This window comes from Odocoileus virginianus, chromosome 4 (genome assembly GCF_023699985.2).
Source record: "Odocoileus virginianus isolate 20LAN1187 ecotype Illinois chromosome 4, Ovbor_1.2, whole genome shotgun sequence".
Lineage (NCBI taxonomy): Eukaryota > Metazoa > Chordata > Mammalia > Artiodactyla > Cervidae > Odocoileus > Odocoileus virginianus.
The window spans coordinates 10,257,958-10,268,062 of NC_069677.1; positions in this window are offsets into that span (position 1 = coordinate 10,257,958).

The following is a 10,105-nucleotide window of genomic DNA, read 5'->3' on the forward strand; positions in this document are numbered from 1 at the left end:
AGAGCACCTTCCTAATCATAATGGGTCTTCTACTGTCGAGGAGGTACTATTTTCCCAATAGGAAAGAGGACACTATGGTAACCAAGTGTTAATGACTTACCTAGGGTCAAGAACAAAGCACACACAATTTCTAATCTCTTAGCCCAGGGTTGGGCTAATGAAGGTAGCTAAGATTATATAAATGAAGATAACTAAGATTATATTCAGGAAATATGTCTATTCTTGATAAAATTGAAGTCCTGGGGACTTCTTAAAATAATGACCTTTAGCCCACTATTGTATGTAGGTGTATGTTATCTTACTTAAGGTAATTCTGAAATATTGCTTCTGATTAAGGTGTGCTATGAGGGCAAAGATACTCCCTTTTATATCCTAAAAGTATTTGCAATATTTGCTTGCTTTTTTCGGGTGTGTATTTGAAGTATACCTGTCCTCTTTGCCAAAAGAATTTGGGAAGCACATCCAAAAAAGACATACACAATAATGGTAATAAAATATGAACATTAAGGGAAGAAAAGCAAAACCAATGAGACCGGAAGGAAGGGTGAACACATTGCTGTTACTGAGTATAAAATTTGATTCTTGAACTTCTTGAAAGTCAAGGCTAGAAAAAGGAAAACAAGTTTTGCCTTGATTTATATCCATAAGTCAAAGCGTGTTTCTCAGAGAAGACATCTTCCTGATGAATTCAGGTAAAAATGTTTGCACTTGGGGGTCTTGTGAAATGCTAAAAGGAACAAAATCATCAGTTGTTTTACACACATTTCCATATTACAATTGTGCCTTGGATCTTCAACTTTGTACCAGCTTTCAAAGGCTTTCATTTCAGGTCTTTTTTTATGCGTTTAATAGAGGATTTTGTTCCAGTAAGAATTCTGCTCTTAAGCTAAAACCAAGTATCCGTGTTAAAGCTTGAAATCCATTTAAGACAAATGCCTTGACACTTGGAAAACCTTTACCCAATTTTGTAATTTTATGACTTCTATAAAGTGAATCTGCTACCTCTGGGTTAGCACATTTGTTTGGTATTAAATACGGTCTTTTTCACAGTGGAATCCAGTCTGGAGAAATGCATAGCTCCATTTCTTTTTCTTTTGGACTGTGTGTGGAATCTCATTAGAATTCTGATTTGTCAAGCCTCCACAGAGACCAGACTTGTCAGGTGAACCTTTAACTCTCCTGTCACAAAAGTACTTCCTCCTGGGGTTAGCAACCTACCAAAAAGGCAGACACTTGGCCTTTATTACAAAAGATTTACTGAGTAACCGAAGAACCCATTCCAGGCTGTTGAATTTCCAACAAATTTCCAGCAAAGTGTATGCATGTGTTCACTATTCTTTTTGCTGTTTTAACAGACATTTTATTCACTTTAAAATAGTTTTAATAGAGTATGTAGTAAAAGAACAAATTATTTCAAAATCAGCCACTACTCAGACCAAATTGAACACTTAGCTCTACTACATATTATAGGTCACTCTTCAAGGCTTCCCTGGTGGCTCAGATGGTAAAGCATCTGCCTGCAATGCAAGAGACCTGGGTTTGATCCCTGGGTCAGGAAGGTCCTCTGGAGAAGGAAATGGCAACCCACTCCCGTACTCTTGCCTGGAAAATTCCATGGACAGAGGAGTCTGGAAGGCTACCGTCCATGGGGTCGCAAAGAGTCAAACATGACTGAGTGACTTCACTTTCTTTTCAGGGCTTCATTCTTTGTCTGTGGTCAAGCCTTTGTATTTTTCTGCTTTATATCTCTAAGGAAATGGAGTCTTTCTTTCTAAAAATATTGTGATAAAGTCAAACCTAATTTTGGGGTTAAATTGGCTTTAGGAATATCCTGGCCTAAAGTTAATAGAAGAAACCTTTCCAACTCCCAGGGTTATAAATGAATTGTGCAGAGACCATGTCAGCTGAGGATTTTACTCCTCTGGTCATACTGAGTAGGGTCTGATGATCTTCATCAATGTCCTGGGACTGCTGTTGAATGCTAGCATATTGCAGCCTTCTGTTTGAGCAGTGAGCTTTTCAAAGAGAAGTGGTGTCTGTGGCTGCCACTCTTGTAACATCTCTTCCTTGGGTGGCCAAGCTTTCTAGGTTTCTTTATTCAACAGGTGAAGTCACAGTACCACAGCAGTGTGTGGCTGGAAGCCACATGGCTTGTATCCTCCTTGCCTGTTACAGTGAGCGGCATTGACATGAGTGCAAGCATTTTCTTCTGCATTGGTGGTGCTGGTGTGTAAAGAATAGTCTCAACACAGTGAAGGCTGAAGAATCTCAAGAAGAGAAAAGGCTTCATCCTCAAAGAGTTCCTGAAATCAATACCGTAACCTTATGAATTGTTTCTGGTGTTTCCTTGGCAACAAGTGGTGTTTTTAGCCCAACCCCACCCACAGTTTACATTTGCCCTTTTCTTCTACATCTCACAGTCTGGCAGTGCAAGTGTCACACACAAAAGCACATTCAGGCTCCATCTGACAGTGGGAAATAGGGCTCATCAGTTCTGTCTCCTGTCTGGTCCCAGCAGCCCCTTTCCAGCTCTGCCTTGGTTACCTGCCTTCTTGTGCTGGTGAATTTCTTTGAGGCTGGGTTTTCAAGGGGACCTTGCCTAAAGGTGAACAAAGAACATTTTGCCCTTGCACTTTGAATTCTTCCAGAAAATTGGGAGATACCAAGGGAACATTTAGGCAAAGATGGACACAATTAAGGATAGAAACGGCAAGGACCTAACAGAAGCAGAAGAGATTGAGATATGGCAAGAATACACAGAAGAACTATACAAAAAAGGTCTTAGTGACCTGGACCTAACCACGATAGTGTGGTGACTTACCTAGAGCCAGACATCCTGGAGTGTGACATCAAATGGGCCTTAGAAACCATTACTATGAACAAAGCTAGTGGAGGTGATGGAATTCCAGCTGAACTATTTAAAAATGCTAAAAAAAACTGATGCTATTAAAGTGCTGCACTCAGTATGTCAGTGAATTTGGAAAACTGAGCAGTGGTCTCAGGACTGGAAAAGGCCAGTTTTCATTCCAATCCCAAAGAAAAGCAATGCCAAAGAATATTCAAACTTCTGTACAGTTATGCTCATTTCACATGCTAGCAAGGTAATTCTCAAAATCCTTCAAGCTAGACTTCAGTAGTATGTAATCCAAGAACTTCCAGGTGTACAAGCTGGATTTAGAAAAAGCAGAGGAACCAGAGATCAAATTGCCAACATCTGTTGGATCATAGAAAAAGCAAGAGAATGCCAGAAGAACATCTGCCTCGTTGACTGTGTTAAAGACTTTGTGTGGATCACAAAAATCAGTGGAAAATTCTTAGAGATGGAAATACCAGATCACCTTACCTGCCTCCTGAGAAACCTGTGTGCAGGTCAAGAAGCAACAGTTAGAACCAGGCATTGAGCCACAGGCTCATTCAAAACTGGGAAAGAAGTACATCAAGGCTGTATACTATCACCTTATTTATTTAACTTATATGCTGAGTACATCATGGGAAATGCTGGGCTGGATGAATCACAGGTTGGAATCAAGATTTCTGGGAGAAATATCAGCAAACTCAGATATGCAGATGATACTACTCTATTGGCAGAAAGTGAAGAGGAACTAAAGAGCCTCTTGATGAAAGTGAAAGAGGAGAGTGAAAAAGCTGGTTTAAAATTCAGTATTCAAAAAACAAAGATCATGACATCTGGTTCCATCACTTCATGGCAAATAGGGAAACAGTGGAAACAGTGACAGACTTTATTTTCTTGGGCTCCAAAATCACTGTGGACAGTCACTGCAGCCATGAAATTAAAAGATGCTTGCTCTTTGGAAGAAAAGCTATGACAAACTTAGTGTATTAAAAAAAAGAGATGTTACTTTGCCCACAAAGATCCATCTAGTCAAAGCTATGGTTTTTCCAGTAGTCATGTATGGATGTGAGAGTTGGACCATAAAGAAAGCTGAGTGGAGAAGAATTGATACTTTTGAACAGTGGTGTTGGAGAAGACTTGAGAGTCCCTTGGACTTCAAGGAGATCAAACCAGTCAGTCTTAAAAGAAATCAAGCCTGAATATTCATTGGAAGGATTATTGCTGAAGCTGAAACTCCCAATACTTTGGTCACCTGATGCAAAGAGCCCACTCACTGGAAAAGACCCTGATGCTGGGAAAGATAGAAGGCAGGAGAAGGGGACAACAGAGGACGAGATGGTTGGATGGCATCATGGCTCAGTGGATATGAGTTTGAGCAAACTCTGGGAGATAGTGAAGGACAGGGATGCCTGGCATGCTGCAGTCCATGGGGTCACAAAGAGTTGGACACAACTTAGCAACTGAACAACAGCAACAATACCTACAACTCATGTAAAAAGAATGCTCATTAGCACCTTTTGTGGGCCAGTGCCCATGTAGTTAATCCTTATTGGCAGCCTTAGGGGACAAGGGTGGCACTATTTCACATTCATTTGAGGAAACAATGGCTCAGAGTCAAACCTAGGATTCAAGATTAAATGACTAAAAAGTTGGTGCTTATTTTTCCATGCTGCAGAGCCTTTCAGAGAGCATGTTCTTCATGTGTGTGTTACTGACAACACCGGGCTCTTACTATTACAGCAGCAGTGAGAACAAATGAAGCCAACATGGAGGGGGAAAACAGTACTGTGTATGTGCTAAACATCCTCACAGGTTGCTCTATGAAGGCTTTCTGTGTTATAGATGAAGCACCGAGGCCCAAAGAAGTTAAGTGACTTAAACACAGTCACAGTCTAACCTTTGTGGTGGCACCAGGATTTCAATCCACATCAGCCTTAAAACTCACACTCTTAACCAACCACCCTATAATATTAAGCTAGGCAACATGGAAATATGTTGAAATATATAAGGAATATATATACAAGTAATGCACATTACTTTGGAAAGAGGTGAAGTCATGGCTAATTCCTGCAGTATAGATGTCCTAGTAAAATTGTTTCCTAAAATCCCTACATGTATAATGGTCAGGACAGATGGTTGCCATAGGTATGGTGAACCTCAGGTGTGCCTTAGATTTTAGGGCAAGGAGGTATAAAGTTTATTCTTTCTCATAAAACTAACAAATTAATGATTCTTGATATAGAATGTTAACGCTTCATTGGTGTTACAAACCAATGTAAATGTTACAAACATTTCCTTTTTCTAGCTGAAGGGCAGCATAGGTTGACTCTTTGATATGAAAAAAATTTCATAGGAATTCTGCTTTAAGTCATTCCTATATCTGAAAATATTAAACAAAAGGTAGAAGGTAACTAATTGCTTAATCAAAAAGTAGTAATGATGAATTTAGAGCCAGACCGTCTCCCCTGCGCCTTCTACTCCACTGGCTCTTCCTGCCACTGGCATGGTGACCTCAGCAAGTCATGTAACCTCTCTGCCTAAGTTTCCTTAGGTATGAAGTAGAGGTAACTGTGCTTTGGGCAAATTGTTGTGAGAATTGAATGAGTCAATAAATGTAAATCACCCAGAGCTGGGCACAGCAAGTGCTAGGACAACGCTTTCTGCCTTATTGTGGTCTCTCTGATAGGTATTGCTGTTCCTTTCAAGATAATAGGCATCTTTATATATATGTGTGCGTGTGTGTGTGTGTGTGTATGTATATGTATATATATGTTTATTTTTAATTGAAGGATAATTGCTTTACAGAATTTTGTTGTTTTCTGTCAAACATCAACATGAATCAGCCACAGGTATACATATATCCCCTCCCTGTTGAACCTCGCTCCCATCTCCCTCCCCATCCCACCCCTCTAGGTTGATACAGAGCCCCTGTTTGCATTCCCTGAGACATACAGCAATGCAAATGCCCCCAAATATATCATTGCCCATAACTTTTCAGAAATTGTGAATTAAGAAAGGATCCTAATTCAAAAACAAAAACAGATGAAGGATGCTGTTGAAATATTTGGTGGGCCGTTGACCTGCTCTGGCAAACTTGTGTGCAGAATTCAGGGCAGTGCGCTGGGGATGCATTCAAAGTCAGAGAAGGGAATTGAGGGACTGACATTTGCCATATGCCTGCTGTACATCGGGTGTTTTACATACAGGATTTATGTGAGCTTAACAAAATCCATCTGAGGTGAGTAAACAGGATTAAGTTGTCACTTTATTGAACGTCACTCAGTTTGGAAGAAGTAGACTGGTCTCTGGGCCCCCTCAGTGTCCTGGGTACTGGACCACTGCTGTCAGATGGGGAAAGTGCCTCTGGGAACCGCTCCTGCTACAGTGTGGCATGGGTCCTTTGGCTGCCTCTTTGTTTTGAACATCCTGTTTTGGTCTAGTGGATATTTCTGGATGGCTGCCACCTAGTGCCTACAACTCTGCAGGGTCTCCACAGAGTGGAGTGTGTGTACATGTGGTTTGTGCCTGGACGGGAGAAAGGGGTGAGGAGGCAGCCAGCAGCCTTCTAGCACAGAATGGAAACATGTAGATGCCGAGGATGTGACCGTTCAAGGCACTCTTCAAACATGCAAACGCAACATGGCTTTCAAGAGAGTAATCTGAAGAGAAAAGCATTCTCCCTGCCCCCTAAAAAAAAATCCCATGTGAGCCAGGGAAATGCCTGTCTAGCTAACAGAGTCAGAGCGGAGCAGCACAGTTTGCAAAATTGGAAAATAGTCTAAGAGAATAACCAGAGATGCTGACAAACTGGAGATTGTGGGTGGGTCTACATTGGAAATTGGTTGAAGGGAAAAAAGTGATGAGGCTTCTTTCTAATGGATTCCAGTGAGACTTCTTTAAATTCACACAGGCCTAATAGGCCAGCAATATAAAAAGGGCCTCAGGAATGAAGATGCCCTCAACAAGGGAGGGGGCAGCTCAGCTCTGCTCATTAGAAACAGAAGGTGAGGTTTGGGGCTGACAAGCCAGTGGGGACAGGATGCCTACTTAACCCTCAGCCCCAAACAATCCTTTTCTTTCTCTGTCTTCTCACCATCATCCTGCCTTTCTGGATCTCTGCTTGCTCTGTGACCCTAGGTTGACCTGCATTCACCTCTCCTCACTCCCCGGACCAGGGCCCTTGATAGAAAAGGGTATCCATCCTGCATGGTTGCTGCTCCTGCTGGGTTGGCAGGAGAAGAACCGAACAAAGGCTGCTTCCGATTTTGGTTTAAAGGTGATCCTCCTACAGATCCCCCTTGGCAATGTGCTTTCACCTCATTTGTCTTTCTGTTTTTGTCTAACATCTTAAAACCCTATTTTGATTGTGTTTATGTTTGCACCATCCTTGTAGTCTGGCACTTGAAGGTAAGATGAAGAGTTGCACAATTGTTTAGTTAGGGAATGCCAGAGAAGAAAGAAACCCTGGAGGTCAGCCATTCCAGTGGCCTCACTTGGCTTTGTTCTTGTGTGTGTCTTGCAAAGCAGTGACTTTGCCAGTGAGAAGGGGAGATAGGCTAGAGGAAGACAGCAAAAAAATTTTCCTCCCAAGACAGAAAGAAAAAAACCCACCAAAAGGCTTTTTAGAAATTTTGGAATGATAAAATCTACAGAATACTATAGCAATTGGATCTCATTTCATCTATTGTCAACCTTGGAGAGGGGTAGACCCTCTGTTCCTGCCAGGATCATTGGTACTTAGCCAGGTGGGTACACTGAACAAAAGTGCCTCTGGGCTAATGCCACAGCTTTTGTCCCTAAGTATCCAAGCCACTGCAGGAGCTGCACTGATCATTTCTCCCACTGCCTGCTAGGCATGGGGTAGCACAGTGAGAAAGTGCACATGAAAGCTCTTTATACACTGGGAAGTTCATCCAAATGAGGGGGCTTGGTATCCTCTGGTTGTCTGTGCCCTCGCCTGACCCCAGCTCCACAAGTAACACCAGTGCTTCCAACTTTCCTCCTAACACCTGTGCTCCACGCTGCTTGCCACAGCCAGAATGGCCCAGCTGTGTCACCCTTCCCTTCTGGACACGGTGACCTGTACGATGTTCCCTTCCGTGTGGCGTTGTTTCAGTCTAGGCAAACTCAAATGCTGTGGCTTTTCCGGTGTGCTCATCCTTGCCAGTGCAGTTCTGTCCAGTGACGGGGAGACCCTGCCCAGCACTGCTTTTGAACATGTACCTTATGTCCAAGAATGCTTTCCTGCCCCATGATGACACAAGCCCGGCATCTCTTTCTGGGTCTGGGAAGCTCATTTTCTATCAATTAGTAACTCATGGCCAGATTGCCTGTGGAAACATCCATGCTTTATTGTGTAAAGACCACAGTTCAGGACATGATTTATCTGTGTGCCTCTCAGGTGATACTCATTTTAGGAAAAGTTCTGTAAATGTACTTGTAATTTTGAAAGTCTTAACGTGACGTAGACTTCCCTGGTGGCTCAGATGGTAAAGCATCTGCCTACAATGTGGGAGACCCAGGTTCAATCCCTGAAAGATCTCCTGGAGGAGGAAATGGCAACCCACTCCAGTATTCTTGCCTGGAAAATCCCTTGGATGGAGGAGCCTGGTAGGCTACAGTCCATGGGGTCGCAAAAAGTCGTACACAACTGAGCGACTTCACTCACTTAATGTAACATGGCTACCTGATGAACATTTAGCTTCAGCTTCCTCAGTGCACCAAAATTCACTGTGCCTTCCTGCTAACATCACTACCACCCTTAAGTCATCCCCCTGTTGGATGAAATCAGGTCTTAGTTTTAGCGATCTTTGCTGCTTTGCTGTCACTTCAGTTCAGTTCAGTCACTTGGTCGTGTCTGATTCTGCAACCCTGTGGACTGCAGCACGCTAGGCCTCCCTGTCCATTGCCAACTCCTGGAGTTTACTCAAACTCATGTCCATTGAGTCGGCGATGCCGTCCAACCATCTCATCCTCTGTTGTCCCCTTCTCCTCCCGCCTTTAATCTTTCCCAGCATCAGGGTCTTTTCAAATGAGTCAGTTCTTCGCATCAGGTGGCCAAAGTATTGGAGATTCAGCTTCAGCATCAGTCCTTCCAATGAATATTCAGGACTGATTTCCTTTAGAATGGACTGGTTGGATCTCCTTGCAGTCCAAGGGACTCTCAAGAGTCTTCTCCAACACCACAATTCAAAAGCATCAATTCTTCGGCGCTCAGCTTTCTTTATAGTCCAACTCTCACACCCATACATGACTACTGGAAAAACCATAGCTTTGACCAGGTGGACCTTTGTTGGCAAAGTAATGTCTCTGCTTTTTAATATGCTGTCTAGGTTGGTCATAACTTTCTTTCCAAGGAGCAAGCGTCTTTTAATTTCATGGCTGCAGTCACCATTTGCAGTGATTTTGGATAAAAAAAAAAATAAAACAAAGCCTTTCATTGTTTCCTTGTGTATTTGCCATGAAGTGATGGGACCAGAGGCCATGATTTTAGTTTTATGAATGTTGAGCTTTAATCCAACTTTTTCACTCTCCTCCTTCACTATCATCAAGAGGCTCTTTAGTTCTTTGCTTTCTGCCACAAGTGTGGTGTCATCTGTATATCTGAGGTTATTGATATTTCTCCCGGCAATCTTGATTCCAGCTTGTGCTTCATCCAGCCCAGCATTTCTCTTGATGTACTCTGCATATAAGTTAAACAAGCAGGGTGGCAATATACAGCTTTGACATACTCTTTTCCCTATTTGGAACCAGTCTGTTGTTCCATGTCCAGTTCTAACTGTTGCTTCCTGACCTGTGTACAGATTTCTCAGGAGGCAGGTGAGGTGATCTGGTACTCCCATCTCTTTAAGAATTTTCCACAGTTTGTTGTGATCCTGTCAGTGAGCATTAAAATGGTGTTCAGAACTCACTCTATATAATAATGATGCTCTTGCTAATTAACATTCTAGTATGGATGTGCTTTTGAAAAAAAGTATAAACCTTTGGGAGAAACAAGCATGTTCTCTGGGTTAGTTCAGTGGAGATGGAGATGGGAAGGTGTGAATTGTGTCCTTTGTTGTCACTGTGTGCCCTGGGTGTGTATGCATGCCTGGGTGTGTGATTTCAGTGCCTGCCGGAGGCTTGCTCTCCACCACCCACTGCAGGGTGGGAGGTTCATTTTGCTGGATGTGCAGCCAGCCAAAATACTGTGATGCTGAGGTTTGCAGCAAAGAGAGGGTTTATTTGTAAAGCAGTCGAGCAAGACTAGAG